This window comes from Panthera tigris, chromosome D2, assembly GCF_018350195.1.
Source record: "Panthera tigris isolate Pti1 chromosome D2, P.tigris_Pti1_mat1.1, whole genome shotgun sequence".
Taxonomy (NCBI): Eukaryota; Metazoa; Chordata; class Mammalia; order Carnivora; family Felidae; genus Panthera; species Panthera tigris.
The window spans coordinates 85,160,298-85,181,578 of NC_056670.1; positions in this window are offsets into that span (position 1 = coordinate 85,160,298).

Sequence of the window (21,281 nt, forward strand, 5' to 3'; positions counted from 1 at the left end):
TTCCTGGTGATCCGTGGCTCCCTTGAAGGCACTGTGGACAAGCTTTCGGGCCACGCTGCCACGAGCCTCGCCCTGCCCCCGTGGCGCTCCCACTGCTCAGGCACCCTGGACGGGGCAGCCCGCCCCTGCCGGGCAGTCTTCAGAGTCTGAAGGTGTGCACGTGTGTTCGTGTGTGCACGTGTGGCTCCGTGCGTGTGTACGTGTCTCTGTGAGTGTGTGTGCACGTGTCGTGGGGCTGCACGTGCGTGGGTGTCCATATGAGCGTGCACACGTGTGCACGTTTGCAGGTGCGCACGTGTGTATATGCGTGTGCATGTCTCTGTGTGCATGTGTGTATGCACGTGTGTGCACAGGTGTGTGTGCGTAAGTGTTCTAGCGGAGAAGGGTTGCAGGTGGACGGCTCCGGAGAAAGGCGCCCTGAGCCACCCCCAGCACCCCCAGCACCCCCATCCGAGTCGCCTACACGGTGAGGCAAACGCAGAGGTCTGTTCGTGAAAGTCAGGCTGCGGAAGGGAAGGTAACACGCAGAAGTGTTCACGAGCAACGTGAGACATTAAAAGATTAAACCAAGAACAACTTCGGCAGAAGTGCCTGCTTAATTAAAATTAAATTCTGGGGGCACCTGGGTGGCTCAGTCGGTTAAGCGGCCGACTTCGGCTCAGGTCATGATCTCGCGGTCCGTGAGTTCGAGCCCCGCGTCGGGCTCTGTGCTGACAGCTCGAAACCTGGAGCTACTTCGGATTCTGTGTCTCCCTCTCTCTCTGACCCTCCCCTGTTCATGCTCTGTCTCTCTCTGTCTCAAAAATAAATAAACGTTAAAAAAAAATTAAATTAAATTAAATTCTGGCGGTGGTATAACATGTGCCCCATTTAAAGCAAACCCAACATAAAATATCCCTAATTCACATAAACAATAAATTAGCAAGCGGTCATTTCCATTAATACCGTCCTTCTTCCCTTTGCAAAGCTTTCGTTCATTCATTCGTTGCACAAACATTCCTGAACACACACTGGGGCTATAACCATCAATGAGACAGTCACATGCTTGTCCTTAAGGAGCTCGTGCTGCAGACGGGAGGCACACGTGCAAAGGGGCAGCTGGAACAGAGCGTGACAAAGAGCCTAATGAGAGCTGTGTTCGAGTGACAGCAGGAGCCCCGGGAGCCGGCAGAAGCCCAGCGTGGTGCGGGGGGTCGGGGGGGGGGGGAGGGAACGATTACCGGGTGCAGGGACCACGCTCGGGTGGCGCTCAGAAGAGGGAGATACTCGCGCTCGAGGCGGGTGTATCTATCAGCGCGGGTGAGGTCGCACAGTCACCAACATCTCCACACCTCGGCCTTGGCAAACAGAGTTGAATTTCCTGCTCATGTGAGATCTGCTGTGCTCCTGGGAATGCTTTAGGGTAACGCCCCTTCAGGTGGTGGCTCAGGAACCGGAGACAAAGGCCAGACCCAGAGGCTACATGATCTGGGCGCTCGGCTTCCTCTGTCTGCTGGAGGGTCTCGCGTCGATGATTAAAAACTTGGCCTGGTGGTGACGCACGGTGGTTCTGTCCCCGCCGGCCGTGTGCCCCGCCTCACCCTGAGCGGTCACGGGAAGGTGCCCCTTCCGCTAGTCGGGAAGGAGGAAAGGACCGGAACTGCCGAAGAGCAGGAAAGCCCACCGGCGTCAGGAGACGTGCAGACCCCCGAAGCGTGAGCGCAGAGGGTCATCGGAGAGCCTCGCGTGGGGACGCGCGGCTGCCCGCGAGGCGGAAGGGGACTCAGCACTTTCGGGGCGACCCAGCCTGCCAGGCCAAGGACCCCATCCCACTCCTGGTGCGGGACCACCCGAACGGTGCACGGTGCCCAGGGAGACCAGGCCAGGACTCAGCTCTGGGGACAGGAGGGGACATCTCTTACAAAACGTAAGGCTCGCCAGCACTCGAGGGGAGGAAACCATGGTGACTTCATGCGGAAGACATCGCGGCTCCTTCCATTGCGATGTTATCTGCGCAGTAACATTTGAACAAGATGTGACTCATGGACAGATCAGAGGAGTTCCTGTGGGCGAGAAAGGGACACTCGGAGGAGGGTCCTGTCGCCAAGTAGCAATCACACATCGGGGGAGACTTCGGAGATCAGCGGCTTCTTTCTCACAAGGTCGCCTCGAGCCTCCTGCAGATGGAGAGAGGAGCACAGATGTTCCTCAGCGCCGCCTCCGCTCCGGATGGAGACGTCCCGCAACCCAGGAGTCCACCAGGAGGCGGTGCTATAACTGGAGCCAGGCGCTTGGGATCTCGGGCCGCGGTTGTTGCCGAGTCCCTACTTCCCAGGGGAGGAGCCGTGCCGTCTGTGGGTCCCAGCGTCTTTGTGGACGGAGAGGTGGTGCCATCCACGGGGAGCACCCTTGGGACCTGGAAGGCGGCGATGGCAGCGACGCTGAAGGGGCGGGGACTCCAGGTCAGCTGGCCCCTCGATGCTCACTGGTGGGGCGTCCTCGGGCAGGGGACCCTCGGCATTGCTAGCTCCCACGTCGTAAATGCCCTGGGGCAGTGATCTTGAGAGCTTTAGCGGCAACAGTCGCCTCAGTTCATCTTTCGCCCAGTGAACCAACGAGTCTCATTCGACCTGAGGACTCAACGGGTGCAGATCTGTAACCGGCGTCATTTTAGGCGCATTGACAGCTTCTCGATCTTACGAGGAAGAGGGAGCCATTCCTGAACTCGTTCATTCAACACCCTCTATCGAGCACCAGGACTGGGATTCCAGACGGGAGGAGCACCGTCTGACGGGTCCCGGCCCGAGCTTCGTCCCGAGCACGATGACGGGCGATGGCCGTCGCCACTCCCTCTGCCTCCACTTCTGCCTCTCGGAGCCGCCTCCTTGACCTTCTCCTCTCTTGGGCCCGGGATCCAGACCCTTCTCTGGGACACCCCGCACGGGACACCCCACGCGGTCTCTCACAGCCTGACCTCTACCCTTTGGTCCTTCTCAAATTCCTCTGCCCTCTGCCCTCTCTTGATGCACCCGCCCTGAGGGACCTCAGCCACCTGCCGCTGAACCCCCCACAGAGCATCCAGCATCCTGCCCTCCAGCTCCCAGACTCCAGGCTCTGCCGAGTCCCACCTGCACAGCAGGCACCTCGGGATAAAGCCCAAAGCTCCCTATCGTTTTCCCAGACCCTAAACACCTGCCTCTGCCGAATCGCTATCGGACGGGGATGCCCCAGCCTCTCAAACGCCCACTCCAGACATTTCCTGCCATCTTCGGAGCACACGTGCCCCTCGCCGCCCACCCGTGCTCGGCCCTGAATCTGCCCCGTCCACCCACCTCTCTTCCGTCCAACCCCTCCTCCTGCCTCGGCGTCCGAGCGACAGGCGACGACTCCGTTCTCCCAGGCTTCCCCGCTCTGGGGACCTTCCCTTTGCGTGTGTGTCGTCCACACGGCTTCTGGCTAGACTGACCTCCGCCACCGACACCGGCGCGGGTCATCACAGCCCCTCGTCACCGCCAACACGGCCCACGGGCGCCTTGGCCGCGCTCGCCCGCCCACTGGTCCTCTCCCGCCGCGTGCTCTGTACCCCGCGCCTCTCTCCGCAAAAGCCCAGGCCTTGCGGCGCCGTCCACGGGTCTGGCTCCTCCTGCAGGATCCAGGTCGGATGCACCTTGCCGCTGATGTCTGCCTGAACGCCCCAGCGCGGGTGGCCGATCCTCCTCGATGCTTCTGGAAGTAACAGGCACGTGTCACGCCGTGCTGCGTGCTTCCCTAGGGCCAGCTGCCCTCACGACACTGGGACTCTGTTGGGGCAGGGCACGCGTCCTCGAGGGGCTGCCCCCGCCGCCCAGCTGTACCCGGCGTGCACGCGGCACTGAGGGCGTCTGTAAGGGAGAAAGATACACCCAAACTTCTGTTTCGTGCACCGTGTCCATCTGTCGTCCACGGCTCCCTCCCTCTCTGTCTCGAAGCCGCGTGGATCACGGAAAGCAGCGTGCAGTCTCTCACATCCAGCTGTTCCCTTACGGGCACCGGACACCCGAGGGACGAGAGACTTCGAGTCCACGGGACGAGCAGATCGTACTTCCTGCCACGGCTCTGCCTCCAGCTGGGAGTGAAACCCACACCAGCTCTCGTGGCCACTAGGAACCCGGACTCATCATCTGCTGTGAGGACCCACGAGTCCTAACACGGTGCCTGGGACACAGGGGTTTCCGAAGCCGTGCGCATGAACGCTTCCCTCTGCTACGATCAGCATCGTTACCGGATCCATTTAGTGAAGAGACTAATCCGTTGAGCACCTATTAAGTTCCAAGCGCCGTGCCACACTGGGGGACAGGAAGGCAAATCAGACGCGGCTCTGCTCCCGAGAATTCACGGCAGGGTCACGTGGTGACAGTCGGTGTTGTCAGATCTCACCGTTCTAGACCCTGAGCCTGGGGACCAGAACCTGGTTTCTGAAGCCCAACGTCACGGTCATTCATTTGTCCTGCTGGTTGACGAGGCAGAGCATCCTGCAGCTCAGGACCACGGGCAGCCGGTGACACTCAACCACGGAGCACGGCTCTGAGCCCGTCCTGTCCTCCGGGCAAGGTGCCTGGACAGCGCCCACCTGCACCGCACCTGCTCCTTCCAGGGGAGATGGGCACCTCATGGTGACTGTCACCACTGTCACCCAGCCAGCAGGCTTCCCGGGGCTTCTCCTTCTGTGCTCTGCAGAGGTGGGAGGAGAAATATTTTCTTTACAAAGTTGAGATGAATTTTTAAATCGTGGCAGGACTGCATTCTCAAGCTGTTCTATGTTGTCTTGGCTGCTTTTCTGACATGTAAATTAAATCATCATTTCTGCCCCCGCTATTTTTTTTTTTTTTCCTTCTGGTTCACAAAGCGAGTGCTGTGTGAAAGTTACTGCCATGCAAGGATTTTAAACGTCTGAAACATTTTACTGCATGGGGCGCCTGGGTGGCTCAGTCCGTTAAGCGTCCGACTTCGGCTCGGGTCATGATCTCACGGTCTGCGAGTTCGAGCCCCGCGTCGGGCTCTGTGCGGACAGCTGGGAGCCTGGAGCCTGCTTCGGATTCTGTGTCTCACTCTCTCTCTCTGCCCCTCCCCCGCTCAGGCTCCATCTCTCTCACTCTCAAAAATGAATACATGCTAAAAAAAATTAAACGGGGGCGCCTGGGTGGCTCAGTCGGTTGAGCGTCCGACTTCGGCTCAGGTCATGATCTCACAGTCTGTGGGTTCGAGCCCCGCGTCGGGCTCTGTGTTGACAGTTTGGAGCCTGGAGCCTGCTTCGGATTCTGTGTCTCCCTCTTTCTCTGACCCTCCCCTGTTCATGCTCTCTCTGTCTCAAAAATAAATAAATGTTAAAAAAATTAAAAAAAAAATTAAACGTCTGAAACATTTTACTCCTTCATTATCAGAAACATAATTGTTCCAAAGTAAGCTTCCTCATCTCCAAATAGCATCCCTCCACCCCCCACCTTGGCGAGTAGCTGTGTGTTAGGATGATGTCCCTTAGAAAGGGGTGTGGAGAGCACTTTGTCCCTGTGCAGCGGGGGAGGGTGTGTGGGGAGACCCCGAGTGTGGGGGCCACGCTTGCATGTGGGGTGAGCGTGTCTGGAGTCCGTCCTGGGTGTGAGATGGGAGGGGAGGGCGGGGTGCTTAGCCCACCACCGGGCTTCCAGCAACTCTGAAAAAAGCAAAATGCCTAATTACGGGCATGAATCAGGTCTTCTGCTTGGCCGGGTGGGTAATTGTGATATTTGAAACATAAAAACCAAAAGCCCTTAAAAACAAAACAAAATAGCATGGAATAGAAGCAGCGATGTGGAGCCTGAAATTTGGGATTCAGATTTCCTGGCGTCCAAATCCACGGCCCGGCTTAGCCGAGAGACCACACTTCTCTGTGCCCCGATTCCTTCGTTTAAAAATTGCCGCAGGATCGCCAGGTTGCTGATGTGACATTCCTGGAACAAGTGAAGGTGGTTCCCTGTCTTCTCTTTTGTAAGTCGCTGTGTAATTGCTGGGAACAAAGTCTAAGCATGAGGCAGAGCCCGTGGAGTCCAATCGCGCCTCCCTCGGTTTTCACTCTTTTGCCCGCTCACCTCAGCTTGACCTACAGAAATAACGGACGTGCGCACTCCGCCCCCTCCAGAGCTCTCCCTCTGCCAAGACTGCAGGGGTGGGCCAGTCTTCCCAGCCGGTTTTGTCCCACACGTTGAGAGCTTGATGCATTTGTACCGAACCCCATTCAGCCTCGCTGGGTTTGAATCGGCGCGTGCTTCTGGAGAAAAAGGTGACGTGCCCGATTGGCATCTGCTTTCTTCATGGGCTGTCTACTTTCGAATTATTTTTCTGACAAATAAATCATCCCTTCCCAAAGCACAGACCAAGCTTTGAGAGCACATTCTAAAAATAACTCAGGAGACCGCAGAGCCAGAAGAGCAAAGTTAGGGGCATCGCTGTCGCGGACACAGGTGCGTCCGGGTGGCCAGGGCAGCCGCCTCGCCTCGCCTCGCCTCGCCTCGCCTCGCCTCGCCTCGCCTCTCGGGGGGGTGTGTCCACTCCCGCCCGCGGTCTCCCTGTGCCGCTGCTGAGTGCGGGCTGTTTAGACTTATCCCGACTGCCTGCAGGCTCTGTCTTTCCAGCTCGCTCTCTCATTGACGTGAAGGGGAGCTATTGACTTCGGATGATGATGCCGTGTCCATTCCCTTTGCTGAATGTGTTCAGTTTATTAGAAACCGATCAGTAAAACGCTTCCCGTGCCAGCGCAGGACCGTTGGGTGGGTGTCGCCCCTGCGGCCAGCTGTGCTCTCCGAGAGCGTGAAGTTCCCAGGGTCGCTCGTGAACCGATTGTACACACAGGAGAGCACACACCAAGCACATCTGCCAAGTGTCTATCAAATGCCACCGATGGATCCGCTACGTGTCCATCCGGAGCGAGGGGGCCGGGCCCCAGGGTCCCGCCACATCCGAGAGCCTGCCGTCGCCCTCGCTCGACCCCCCAGCACTCACCACCGCCCGCTGGCTGATATACAGTCAGCCCCCCTGTGTTCCTTGATTCCAGCCAAATAGTTCGTCCACTCTTCTCCTGAGACATTTATATTTTTCCTCGTTTTTGACACTCGGTGTCAAGGAAAGCCTTTATTAAGCATGTGAAGCTTTAGAACACCACACAGACCATGAGGATAACGTGGGACGAGACTTCACCGGGCCGTGTCGGGGTGGCTGCAGCCAGATGAGGAAACAGAGGCATTCCCAGAAGCCCTCCCCACACGTGGTCACCCACGTCCTCCCCGGTGGCTGTGCTGGGTCCCCACCGTGCGCGTCACTAGAGTCACACGGGGTGCACGTTTGAGTTTGTCCGCTTACGGCCAGAACTAGGTTTGTGATATTTACCCGTGTCGTCGGATGTAGCTGCCATTCAACTGCCCATCGGTAATTGCCATACGGGATTCTGCTGTGACCCTTCCCGCCGTCGATGGGCAGCTGGGCTGCTCTGGGTTTGAGCTGCGGCCAGTAAGGCTGCAGCGAACACTCTAGAGGGTGTCCGTAAGGGCTCTAGTCACTCTGGGTTTCTGCAAACACCCAGCGTTATCCACTGTGGTAATTTTAACCATTTCGTAGCGTGGCCATAAATCAACACAACATGGCCATAAATCAAATTTACAGAAGGACAATTTGCATATTATGAAATGCACTTATTTTAAGTGACCAGTTTGATGAGTTTTGACAACTAGATACATTTCCATCATCTTAGACAGGCCCTGATGTCCCTTCTGGCCAGGCTCCCCGCCCCTGTGCTCAGGCAGCCACCGGCCCACCCCCGTCTCTGTGGGTTGGTTTCACTCTTCCAGAATTCCGAATAAACGCACGCGGGGGCATGCGGTATGTTCTGTCCTGTGTCTTGCGAGAATCACGGTTTTGTGGTTTGTGTGTGTGGTCATGTGAACCGGCGTTTTGTTCATGTCTATTGCTGAATATGACCCAAACAACTTGTGTATTCAAGTCTCTCACTGAAACGCGTTAAGGTCGTGAGTGAGGCAGATATGGACAAACGTGAACAAGCCTGTCTTCGACCTTCAGGTGTCCCTTCCCCTGGGTTAGTGCCGAGGACAGGGATTCGGGGCCAGGTGGCAAGTGTGTCTGACCCTGTAAGAAATCGCCCAGCCATCCAGCCGGTTGCAGGGTCTGGGGCCCCAGCCTACAGGTGCGGGTTTCCGGTTGTCCCACGATCTCGCTCTACTTGGATTGTCGGGAGAAGAATTCGTTAGCCTTTCCAGTGGATGGATAGCGGCAGCTCCCTGTGGTTTTGTTTTTAGTAGACGCTCGAGCAGTTTGGAGTTCACGTCGACATTGACCGGAAAGTGCTCCCTGTGGTTCTCCTTCTCATTCCCCTGAGGACTCATGGTGTGGATCTTTCGATGTGTTGATCAATCATTCGAATATCTTGTTCCTGAGAAGCGTCCGTTCTGCCTATTTTTAATTAGGTTGCTGTGGATGGGGCATTTGTGTCTCCCTGTCCCCAGATTTACACGATGAACCCTAAATCCCCAGTGATGGCTTTTGGATTAGGTCGTGAGGGGGGAGCCCCCGTGGACAGAATCAGTGCCCTCATAAGGGGATGAGGAGAGCAGAGATGTCTCTCCACCATGTGAGCACAGAAGGGGACAGCAGTCAGTGTGCTCGGAAGGGGACATCCCCAAGGCCAGACCCCAAGGCCCCATCACTGTCTCACAGCCTCCAGGGCCGTGTGAAATAAACATTGGTTAACCCGTCTGCAGTATCCTGTTACAGGAGCACGGGCACCCCTGTGGGCTCAGGATGTGCCCCCCGCCCTCACAGGCCTGCGACACATCCCTGGGGCTGCTCCTCTGAGAAGCCCTCTGTGCCCAAGCCCCTCGGTCCTGCAGGTGCCACCCACCCACCCCCGTCCCTGCCCACCATCAATGCACCCTGTTCCAGAAAGTTCTTGTTGATTTCTCACTGAATTTCGCTTCTTTCCTTTTACTCGACATTCTCACTTCGGGGTTCCTGCTGCTGGTATTTGGGAACTTTCCAGCATGCCTAATGTTTCTTTTGAGCCCCCGATTCCACGCACCCTCCCTCACGGTGCTTCCGTTTGGGGGCGCGGGGTCTGCCGGCACCTTCTGCGGCCGCTGGAAATCTGCGGTCAGGGCCTCCTGTCTGTGCGTAGTTCCTTGATTCCAGAATCTCCAATCAATTCATCTTCATGAACGTCCGATCCTTGTAACAGCCTCCGTTTTTTCATGAATTCACCACATTTGCATCTACTATCTTTAACACAGTCACATGGTCACCGTGAGGTCCTTGCCACCAGCCTCAGGGTCTGCGTCAGTAACAACCTGTTCTGGGGTCTCCTTTCCCCCCTGGGTCTGAGTCCTGTGACACCGTCTTCTGGAGACACCGTCTTCTGGAGCGGGAGACATGAATGTCCATAAAATGTCGTAGCGTCTAATGACGTTACTCCTTCCAGCGGTCACCTGGTCCCAGCCCGGAGCTGTGCCCCTGACTCTGGGTCTCGGCTGGCCCACCCGAGGCCCCCAGGTTCCTACAGGCCACCCGTGTCTTCTCCGCAGCAGGCCCCTCTGTGGGTCAGGAAGTCTAGCCTTCGGCTCACGCCCGTGACCGGAGCTCCCACGGTTTCTAGGGGCTTTCTGCGACGGCTTTTGGTTTCCAGCTTTGTGGAGGGGGACCCCCGCCCTGCCCTGAGGCTGCTCCCTGCTCAAGTGTCCCCTCGGTCCCCTGCCCACGCCCAGAGCGGTGCCTCAAGGGCCCCTCTCCTGCCGCGGTCCAGCAGGTGGCCTCTTCCTCCACTCTCCTCTGTTTCTCTGTAGGACACACGGTGTCCCACCCGCCCTCCCGCCTCCCAGAGACCCAGGTGCCGCAGCAGGACGCCTGAGTCTCCTTCGTGGCTCGAGGAGGCACTCGGCCTCCAGGAGGCTGCCCTCGAGCCGCGGGACGTAAAACAGCGTTTTGCCTTTTACCTCCTTCTGGCGCCGTTTCTCGTCCTTACACGTACCGTTCTGTCCACGGACAACACGCGCAGTCCACGCGGAGAGTGGGACATGGGGTCCAGGCTTTATTTCTGCTTCCCCTCGAACGGAAATCAGGTCTGAGACTCTGCCGGGCACCGAGCTACCTCCGTGTTTGCGACATCGCCTCCCGCCGGGGCATCCGCGTTGTTGTTGTTTGGTTCGTTTGTCCTGCGCGAGTTGTAGCTTTCATCCCAGGGACAGCTGGAAGGCGCTTTCTGACGTCCCGAAGAGTGACTTCTCTCTTCCTATCTTTCCACGCGTTTTAGGATCAGTTAGTGCGTTTCTTGAAAAAACAAAAGGAAGTGCTGGACGATTTTGATGGGAATTGCATTTGAGAGTGATTAAGGGAGAATTGACATCTTTACAATATTAAATTTGAAATAGTCATTGTTAAAAATAAAAATTTGTATTCCAAGATGCCAAGTGATAAACTGAGAATATGCCACGGAGTCTTTAAGTGTGGTTATTGTAATTCAGCATTTTCGTGTCTGATGCTCCGGGGAAATGTGGCTCTTACGCTGTCGATGCTTGGGGTGTGGTATCGAATCTTTCCCGAGTCTGAATTTCTGTCTGTCAGAAGCACACAGGTGCCCTGTCCAGTCGGGGGGGCGGGGGGTGACGCCCTAACACACCGCCCCAACCCCCACCTTTCAGGACAAAGATACGGCTGCCCCAGCCCCCGGGAGTCTGGCCGGGGCTCCCAGCCTCGTCCCTCGCGGGAACATCAGAGCCGCTTGGCCCACCGTCCTGCTTCTCCACTGGGGACGCCTGGTCCGTGCATCGGCTCAGCCCCGAGCCGCGGGCTGGGACCCTTCAGAGGGGCCACAGCTCGCCTTGCCTCCCAGCCTGCCCCTCCTCCCCACGGGTGTTGTTGGCGAGAGCACCCCCTCCCCGTCGTCAGCTTCCCGCAAGCAGATCTCGCTTCCCGCAAGCAGATCTCACTTCCCGACTGTGGGAAACACTTTCGAGGAAGGAAGAAGGGTCTGAAAGGAGATTAGGGAGCGGGACCCCGGGGACAGGGCTGTGATCCCCCCGAATGCTCGGCACCACCCACATCCCCCGCCCCGTCCCCCTTCGGGCCTCAGCTCCAGCATTGCCTCCGTGAGCCGGTTCGGCGTGAGCTGCACGAACCCCGAATGCTGACACCTGGGTCCCTCCCCCGAGTTCTGACCCGGTTGTTCCGAATGTGCCCAGACTCGGGTTTTTCCAAGCTTCCCGGGTGACGCCGTTGTGTGGCCAGGGTCCAGGCCTCTGTCCTTCGGGAAATCTTCCTGCCGCCCGGGAGGCCCTGGGGCCCGTGTGTGCCGAGGTGATGGCATCGACCCACCAGCCTTCACGATGTGGGGGTCGGCCCCCCCACAGGCCTCGCAGCCGCTGTCATTCGAGTGTGGGCACCAGTGTCTGGGAAATGCCAGGGGGCTCTCTCGGTCCCGGACTGAGGTCGTCCGCTTTAGATGAGGTTTAGAACCCAAATCTCTAAAACCTTTAAGTGCAAAGAAATGCCAATTTTAAACCTTATGCTTTCTTGACCATTTTATTCACACGGTGCTAAAGATTGAGAGAGATTTTCTCTTCTGTGTGGAGCTCTCTGGACGTCAAACTCCGCTCACCTCCCGTCTTGGAGAGCAACACCCCCCCCGCCCCCCCCCCCCCACACACACACGCAGGGAGGCCCGTCTCTGAAAAGGTGACCGTCTCACAGACTGCTTTCTTCCAATGAGCCTCTGTCTGGAAAATCTGGGCCCTTCCGAGAGCCTGGAGGTGAAAACAAGTGTCTTTTTCGTAGCCTCTGACAAGCCTGTCCCCAACGCATAATAAATGCAGAAAATGTCTCATCACAATAAAATTTAAAAATACTCCAAACCAGTTGCTAAATATGATTTTTATAATTATTGGAATACTCTTATTTTATATTATTAAAGTCGGATATTTTAAATGAGATTTGCTATCCCCTTGAGCAGCCCAAAATGCAGGGTTTTTTTACAAAAAATAATTGAATTCTTCTACATTTTGATTAAACCCTTAACCAAGATTACCATAAATGAATGGTAAAATGAAATTACTTCTAAAACTATAGTTGACTTCCACATTTCTATCAATGGCCTGACTTTAAACACTATTTATTTATTCAAAAACCTAGGCAGAGAGCTCTTGTCATCATGTTGTAATTGTCTGGAAAGGCCCCACCCCAGTCTCCTCTCACACCTGCTGTGGTCTGTTCTTTAGGCTCTACCCCACCTGCCTTCCTGCCACAGGCCCTTTGCATGTGCTGCTCTGGCAGCCTTTCTGCTCCCCCAACAGAACATCCTTTCTACCATCCCCTGCTCGTCCGAGGGCCCTCACCCCAGATACCACTTCACAGAGACTCCCTGACCCCTGTCACCCCAAGCATAGCTTCTTGTCTTTCCACACTTCTTTTGAAACTTCTCGTCTGGTGACGCTTATATATAACACTGAAACCTTCATAGTCAATTGTGCAATGACAGGACTTGTGCCTGTCTCCCTCCTGGACCGTGGTCCCTGAAGCCAGGGCTGTCTTCCCTGAGGGGTGTGCACCCCAGGGCCCGGCGGCCATGCTGTGGGGGGAACACAGCCCCAGCAGCCAGACGTCTGGTGTCACTCCTGGCACCACGGCAGGAGACGCCCCGGCCACCTGTCAGGAGTAAGTTTCACGGACTCAGAAAGGCCGGACCAGAACTTACTTTCCCAAAAAGAGCCTGGAATGACGACCTTTCGTCTAAACGTCTTTAGGACCCTGAACATCTAAACTCGAATGTTTATCACTATCGCTGCACACAGCATGTCCTCGTTTCTCGAGGCTCTGAAAATAGCTGTGCGATATTTTAATTAAGCCAATTTTTTCTGGTGACAGAATTTTTCATACTCTCATTCATGGAGAAGAGGCTCTGTGCCTTCAGATAGATTTTACCGAAATGGCTCCGGAGGCTTCCCTCTACCCACAGAATGGCCCTTCCCTGTCGGTGCTGTGACCGTGGAGGAAGAGATTCCCGCCCCGCTGTCCTGGGGGAGCCCTCGGCCCCTCTGCCGGCCCGGCCTCTGCGGCTGTAGCCACCCCGCTTCTTCCCCAAGTCAGGGCAGCGTGCACGCGGGACCCAGGAAGGAGCACGCGGAGGGGGGCCAGGCGACTCTGGGGGGCGGGCGGGCCTGTTCCCGAGCTGTGCCGGCCGCTCCTGATGGCTGATTAGCCCAGGCACCCTGAATGAGCCGGGAGCCTTTGCAGGCTTGACCGACGAGGCATCGGTTTCTCTATCTGTGGCTCCGAGTGGCTCTTCAAGCTGGTAAATAGAACCTCACGCCATCGACCGTCCTGGTCGCTGCTCTGAGGGATCTGCCCCCCCGAGGGGGCCACATTATCTGTGCCCAGGACAGGCTGAAACACATTCCAGCGCAGCAGTCCGTGTCTGTGCTCCCCAAAACCCCGACGCCTGCCTTCCTCTCCTCCGTGAACACTGTGACCAGAGCCTTCCTCGCTCTCCCGCCAACGAGGATGCCCCCCGGGGGGTGTCATCACATGCGTCTCGTACTGGCCTGACCCGCGCTTAGGAATCCGTGTCACAGTTGGTGAAGAAAGCTCGCTGTCGATGCGGCCAGCAGAGCCCCGCCCGATTCCTCCCTCCCGGCCCATCCAGACGCGGCAGCACGCGCACGGCCAGCTGGAGCCACCAAGGGCTCTGCCTTGCAGCGACACATCAGTAAAAATGGGGACACGTGCATCCATCCGCGTGCCTGCATTTCGGATGAAAACTTCCACCGGTGAGAGAAGGTGTTGCTTCCCTGTGGTTTATCCCCACAGGGTTGAGCATGGGGGTCCCGGGCTGCTGTCCACTTCTGCACTGTCCGATCCTGGGGACGCATCAAGGGGGCAGAGGTCAGGGAGAGCCATGGTCTCCAGGTAGGTCTCCGCGCTGGCCCACGGCGGACGGGAGCCGCAGACACAGTCTCCCCTCGCCCCTCCTCCGTGCCCCCAGGGTTCCCCGAGCGCCTGGGCCTCAGCCCTGGTCAGGGCGCGGTGTTCCCATCCATAGATGGGCTGGTCGGAGAACAGAAGGTGGCAGGTAGGGGCAGGGAGGTGACTGGTGGGCGGGACTGGCCTGAATTTGGAGCTGGACAGGGTGGGGGCCTCAAGATGGGGTCACCAACTCTGACCGCAGCTGAGCCAGCTGGATCCCATCAGGACCCCTCCTGGGCTGAGCCCAGCTCAGGCGTATTTTACATGTACGGACGGAAGGGTGTGTGTGTGGGTGGGTGGGTGGATGGATGATGGATGGATGGTGAATGGGTGGAGGGACAGACACACCTAAAAGGAAAGAGAATTTTAGAAGCAAATAGAAAAATAAATGTCCAGGCAGAAAAGACAAATAAAAACAAATAATGCCAGCAAATCACTTATATTTTAAGCTCCCAGGAAAATCCTGATGCACAGCCAATGCTGAAGGCCAGGGGCTGGGCTCGGCTGGGCAGAGAAGGGTCCTTCTGGGAAGAGACACCAATGTCGTGTGGTCCCCTGGGGTCCTGCTGTGGGCTGACACCACGCCCAGGGCCTCCCCAGCACCCCTCCTCCCCTTTCTTCCAGAAGGTTGGAGAGTGCCTTCTGTCTAAAGCTGTGGGGGAGAACACCCCACAGACCCTGCTGCTGAGGTGGTCCTGCCTCGAACCTCAGTCCCCGGCGCCCAAGCCCACGGCCTACCTGCACCCCTGCCACCCGCTGTGGGCTCATAGACAAGACGCTGCTCTGCTGGGAAAGGAAGCGGGAGAGAGAGGGGGCCTCACGGGGGCTAGGGAACCTGTAGAACGTGGAGTGAGCAGAGCAAGTCTTACGAAGAACACCGTGCCAGCCTCTCAGTCCTGTTTCCCGGGAGAACCCAGCCCCAAAACAGGGCACAGAGACCGGTAGGTGAAGAGAAGGACCCAGGCCCCACACCTGTCACCCCCAGCCCGGGGCTAGTCCCTCTGGGCATGCGGGCTGGTCCTGGGAGCAGGAAGGACCTGGGAAGGATGGGTCTGGGCTGAGAGGGACCTGCGAAGCGTGAGACTCGGCCACAAGCCCCCAACCCAACCCTGATGTCACCCCCGAGGCCAGCGCTGGGTGGACAGCACCCCACCTGAGGCTCCCACGGAGGCAGAGCCTGTGAGGCAGAGGGGACGGTGCCACAACCAGTCTGTTTGCAGCCCCCTCTCCACAGACAGTCCAGTGACTGGAGAGAAGGGCAGTGCAGTTCACGGGCAGGACTTACGCATCATCCTTAGATGCCCGCGTCATACGAATAAAGCTTTCTACCTCATTTTCTCTCATGTCCCATGCAGAGATCCAAAAGAAACGTTTGAAGTCTGAAAATGTCAATTTTATTTTACAAACACGGGAAGCTAACACCAAGAAAAACAATGCCATCAGAAACTGCAAAATTTTCAAAAAGGGGGTGAAATTGGTCGTGCTGACTGGTGGCCAGTCCCCCGCGTGGCTCTCTCCCGACGTAACACCGTGGGGAACACCTGATTCACATCCCGATCTACTGGTCGGCAGAGAAGCGTCGCGGTCCACCCGCACTCGCCCAACTGCCCAAGCACGTTGTGAAGGGCTCCCGTTCGGTGATCGGATTTTCACCAAGATCCTCAGCCTCATTACTGAGGAGCATCTTCCCGCGTGGGAGCTTGAGATCTGCTGGGCCAGCCGGAAGTCATGCCGGCAGAAGATCCAGGTGCGTTGGAAGCGGTGTCCCCTGGGTCCCTCTCATCTCCTGGGGCAGAGGTGTCCCCGCCAGCCCTCACTTGAATTTCCCCAGCGCCTGAGGAGTCGTCACAGAGACTCTCGTGAACGCTGTTCTGCCATTTATTGGGAAGGCCTGTGAGGCCCGGACACGTCCAGGTGCGGCTCGGCTGGAGCCCTAGCAGGAGACGTTCAGATGCGCCTTTTCGAGGGATCCCCCCAGGAGACCACATGTTTTCTCTTAGGGCCAGTGCCCCCCCACCCCCCCAGAGCTGGGGGTCCGGCTCAGGGGGACCGTTCTCACCCCAGGCAGCGGTATCGCTGAGGGCCTCCATCACGCATGGCAACACCAGGCAGGAACACTTGTGATTTTCCATGAGACACACATTATTTTTGTTTAGTGACTTCGAGTAGCTACTTGGAGGCGATCGACCATTATGGTTTATGGCTTTGACTCTCAGGTTGAGCGAATGTCACCCACGGGCGTCTCAAATGAACTCAAAACGTTTTGTGAATGTCTCTAATGTTTTCAAGTGTGTGTGTGTGTGTGTGTGTGACAGAGAGAGAGAGAGAGAGAGAGAGAGATCAAAACGATGCTCACAGCTCCCTGCTATCTTTACGCCTCATCTGTTTTGGGTTTTCTTGTTCTGCAGGGGAGGGCGTGGGGAGCAGAGGAGAAGGGGGGAAGCTGCCCCACAAAATCGGGCTCGTGGAGCTTCACCAAGCCGCAAACTTGGCACGTCGCTCGCTGGAGCCATTCAGCCATAGCACCACGAGGGTGACCTACGGCTCTCTTGACCACAACACAGACACCCTGCCCCTGATGAGCGACCGCTGGTCACGGTGCCCACAAGGGCAGAAAGCATCTGGCTCTACTCCAAGTGCCGTGCCGAGATTTTACATTAATGTTGCACTTAAGAAATTTGAGCTCTGTAGCGTTTAGCATAGTTTTCCTCTTTTACTGACTGTTTCCAATGAAGCGGCCAGGCAGCAGCACATCAGAGAGTAGGGCCTCCTATAGCCACGGGCGATGCTGGGGTTGTCGCATCCAAGGTGGCCGCTGCTCGGGCAGCGGAAGGGCCACGGGCATCCAGGGCCAGGAGGCTCCCCCTTGCAGACCGGAAGGCTCCACCCACGCGTGGGCTGCAGGGGAGAGCTGGGCGGGCAGGGAGCCCGGGGGACGGTGTGGGGAAGGACGCCCGGGAAGCGGTGGCTTCCTTGTAGAGTGTGCGGGAGCGTGGACGGATGGCCGTCAGGTGGGGGAGGCCACGAGGGGCAGGCTGAGGACGGGACGCCGGCCCCGGTTTAGGGCTGGCCAGGCGGTGGGGGCAGGGCCGGGATCCAGACATCTGAACGGCACAGCGGATGTGATAAAACCGTCAGACGCGCAAGTCCCTGACTCAGGTAAGCGTTCCACATCCCTGACACAGCCTGGATGCTGCTCCGCGGAAGCAGGTCTCCCCTAACTGCCCCAGGGTGGGTGGCCAGCCCAGGAGGGGTCCTCGGGGCCCACGTGGTCGCTGTCTGGGCTTTTAGCTTCCCACACCGCCCCCATTCTGTCCACACGGTCCTATGTCTCTCCTCTCCGCCTCGCCTCTCACCTGTCCTGACCCGTGTTCTGTGTGGGTCCGGAGGCCACCAGCCTACCCATGGCCGCGAACATCCCCCAGCCCCACACACTGAGAAATCCTGGTGCCAGCCCCCAGGCCCCTCAGTGTCCGCAGCACGCACCCGCACTTCTCCCTCCCCGGACTGGAAACCAGGCACGAGAGGACACTCTCCCCAGGGTCTAGGTGACATATGAGACTGCCAGTGTCAGTGGGGACCGTCCAGAGCACCCCCAGGACAGCCCCTCCACACGGCTGGGCCGCCAGGTGACAATGAACTCGGGGAAGCTGTCAAATGACACCTGCCTTCTGAGAATGTCTCTCCACTGCCCTTTCTGCCCGCAGACTTTGCGGGAAAAGGGAGTCAGCCAGTCCTGACCCCCTCTTCACTCTTTCCAGCAGCAGGGACTACGGGTAAAAATACCCATATTAAATCCCCATACAGATTTATTAGTTTTCCGTCACTGCGGTAGCTAATCACAAACTTGGTGGCTCAAACTCAAAAATTTACTACCTAACAGAGCTGCAGTCACGTGTACAAAACGGGTCTCGTGGGGCTACAACTGAGGCTCCCGGGGAAATCCATTTCTTTGCCTTTCCCAGCTTCTAGAAGCGCCTGCCTTCCCTGGCTGGTGGCCCCTGGCCTGCCTCTCTGGCTCTGCTTTGGCCGGCGGGGTGTCTCTGTCTGTGACCCCTCTTCCTCTGTCAGGGACCCCTGTGATGCACTGAGCCCGTCCAGATGGCCCAGGACCATCTCCCCAGTTCCTCGGAGCCAGCTCATTCGTAACCTTAATTCAGTGTGCAGCATCAACTCTCCTCGGCCACGTAGCCTGACCAGCTCCCAGGTTCTGGGGTTTGGACACGGACGCTGTCGGGTGTCTGTGCAGATGCCATTCTGCTGCCACAACTGGTAACTATTGTAAAGCAGTGACAGAGTGATATATGGGCCATGGTGGAACACTTCCTAGTACTTCGCAGCCTTTTTGAACAAAAGAACCTGCAGAGAGATATTTAGGCAAACATTCTCACTACATATATTTAAAGAGAAAGAAAGAAAAACCCATCATCCAGGGCAAAGTCACAGGGCAAGATCTGTCGGTGCCAATAAATTAGCTCTTTGTTTACTTAGACTGCAAAGGGCTTGAAGCAGTCACAAACACTTAACAAGGAGAGACCCATCACTCTGCTGGTACGAAGGTAATCAATGAGGTAGTCCAGACTGCGTTTCCAGAGCCTCTGCTCGCAATAGCTTTCTCACCAGGATTATAGTAAAATTCTGTCCCCAGATTCCAGGGGTGAGGAAAGGCGTGTGTCGTTGTGGCAGTGGCCAAGGCAGGGGACAAGGGCGGGATGAGCGGCCGTCTGGTTTACCTGGGACTGCCGGTTTCCCGGGACACGTTTCAGTCTGTAAACCAGGAAGGTCGCGGGCACACGGGGACGGCGGCTCACCTGTTTCGGGTGTGAGATTGCCCAGAATCAGGCGCAAGGACGCTCTGCCCATCCTGAGACACGGAAAGACAGGTTTACCGAACGCCCACTGCGCATTTCACCCCATCTCCAGGGGACGTAGCCCAGCTCATTTCACAAACGGGAAGCTGAGGCTCAGAGTCCCGCATCTGGCCCAAGGCACGGCCTAGGGCTCGATCCCAGGCGTGTCTCACCCCGAAACCCACGCTCTGAACCTCAACATTCAGGGGCTCATTTCAAAAGCTGTCAGCTGATGTACCGTTCCATCCACTACCTCCGTGGTGGTGGCGGCTCGCTGAAACGATTGCTCGTGGCTTGTGCGTGTGCGTGCGCGTGTGGATGTGCGGGTGTGTAGGTGGGGGGAGTGATATAAAGCCATGAGAATCCCCATCTCTCTCTGGCTTTATTTAAATTCTTCACGTAATGAAGGCTCTCCGGCCTTAAACTTTAACCGAAGCCTCAGCCAAAATCAAACGCGACCGGCTTCCTCCCAGAAATCGTCTGTCTGTGTCAGCCCCGCAGACTCGGAATTGAGCCTGGAACCCGGGCACGTGTGCACATTTCGCTCGGGTCTTCCGGAATGTCTGACACCTTTGCTACAGATCCTGGATGTCTGAGGCTCCAACGGCATCCTGCTGAAAAATAAGCCATTTGCGTAAAAGGTGTCTTGGATTTGAGGGGAAAGAGTGGGATATAAATAAACACGAGGGAAAAGAAAGCGCATAAATTGAAAGCTCAGAATAATGTGTAACTATTAAAGATTTTGAAAAATCCACGTTATCTCGTGAACAATCTCTGAGGTGACGGGGAGGATGACAATCTCCAGCTGGAATTATCGGCTAATGTTATTCATAACCAGGCGCTATCAGCCTCCATCCAGCCGCATGTTTTTATATTCTGTTAAATTCTGCATCCAGTAAACGGGCCCAGCGGGAAGATTCGTGCGCTCCTTCGCGGACACACGGAGAGGGTGAGCAGAGATTTTCAACTGATGAGCCTTCAGCCGGGGACCCTCCTGAAGTTTTCATCATCCCCCTAATTGTAGGACTAGCGGTAACAAACGTGCGGGATTTTTCCATGAAAACCCTGCCTAACAACCTTACTCCGGGAGCTGCTCTGTGGGCGCCCTGACCGCGCAGGGGACCCGCCGTCCTGGCGAGGGGGCAGACCGCCCCCCTCCTCTGCAGCTCTGGCTGGAGCTCACCCCTTGGCCTGCTCACATTCATCCCAGGAGGCCGCCTGGGCATTTCTCTGTCTGTCTCTGGCAATTTGAAAAGTCAAAGCACGGACACGGGCCACATACACACACGTTACACACATGTGCATGTGTCTCCTCAAGGACTGAAGTGCCTGCAAAGCAGATTGCTTCGTGTCAAATACGGGTTTTGACCCATCTGTAAAAATAAATCTTTTTCTTATTCTAGTCTTTTTCTTTAAAAAAAAAAAAAGATTATTTATTCATCTTGAGGGAGAGTGTGCATGCACGTGTGAGGGGGGAGGAGCAGCGAGAGAGGGACAGAGAGAAGCCCAGCAGGTGCACGGCCAGTGTGTGCTTCCTGAACTGAGTCCGAGCCCGGTTCTCTGTAGCCCCCAGGGCCCTTTGCCTCCTTTGACCCACATGGCTCTTCTCAGACTCTCGGAGACCCAGGCCCACCTTTCTGGTCTTCCGACTCGTCTTTGATTTGTCAGCACGCGGCACCCTCTCCCCCACCACGCGCTGCGTATCTTGGGCACAGGTGCACCGCGAGTGGACTCACTGCGACCTGCCCTGAGTCCTTTTCCTAAGTGATTATTGAGTGTGAGCCAGGATGCCGCAGGGCCGGGCCACCTGCTCGCTGATCCTGATGTCACCAAGGTCTCCAGGTGCAGAGTTAGCAACTGGGATCAATTAGGAATTGTGATTGAAGCTAAATGTAATTAATTATATAATTTGCGCGAGTCAGGTTTTAATTATACTAAAATTGCATCGAACACCCAGGGCATTTGGAAGGAGCCCCAACAAAAGGCATCCAGGCAGGAATGCAGCGCCTACACAACCCGGGTCTCATTTGCATCACGCCTCCCGCTGCGTGCCGGCGTGGACCGCTCACGCTCGCAAACGGCCGTGCGCCCTGCGTACGGGACACCTCGCTCGCTCGCTTCCGCAGCACACCAGCGGTCAGTGAGCACAGTGATCTGTGGCACGGCCAGCCTGACTGCACTGTCCTCCCTGCTGCCAACAGGAACGGGCAGCAGAGCATTGCCCTTTCCATCTGTGCACCGGGCTTCAGGTCGCTCTAGGATAACACGGGCCTGCACCTCTTCAAGGTAAAGCTTAATGCAGATTCCAAACACTCCGTGTTATACCCTGCACCTCTATGGGCTGCTTGAGGGGCAGTCATTGATTGGATGATGTGAGTCCCTTGTCATTAGTTTCTGGCACTACTTGGAAACCTCTGGAAAATG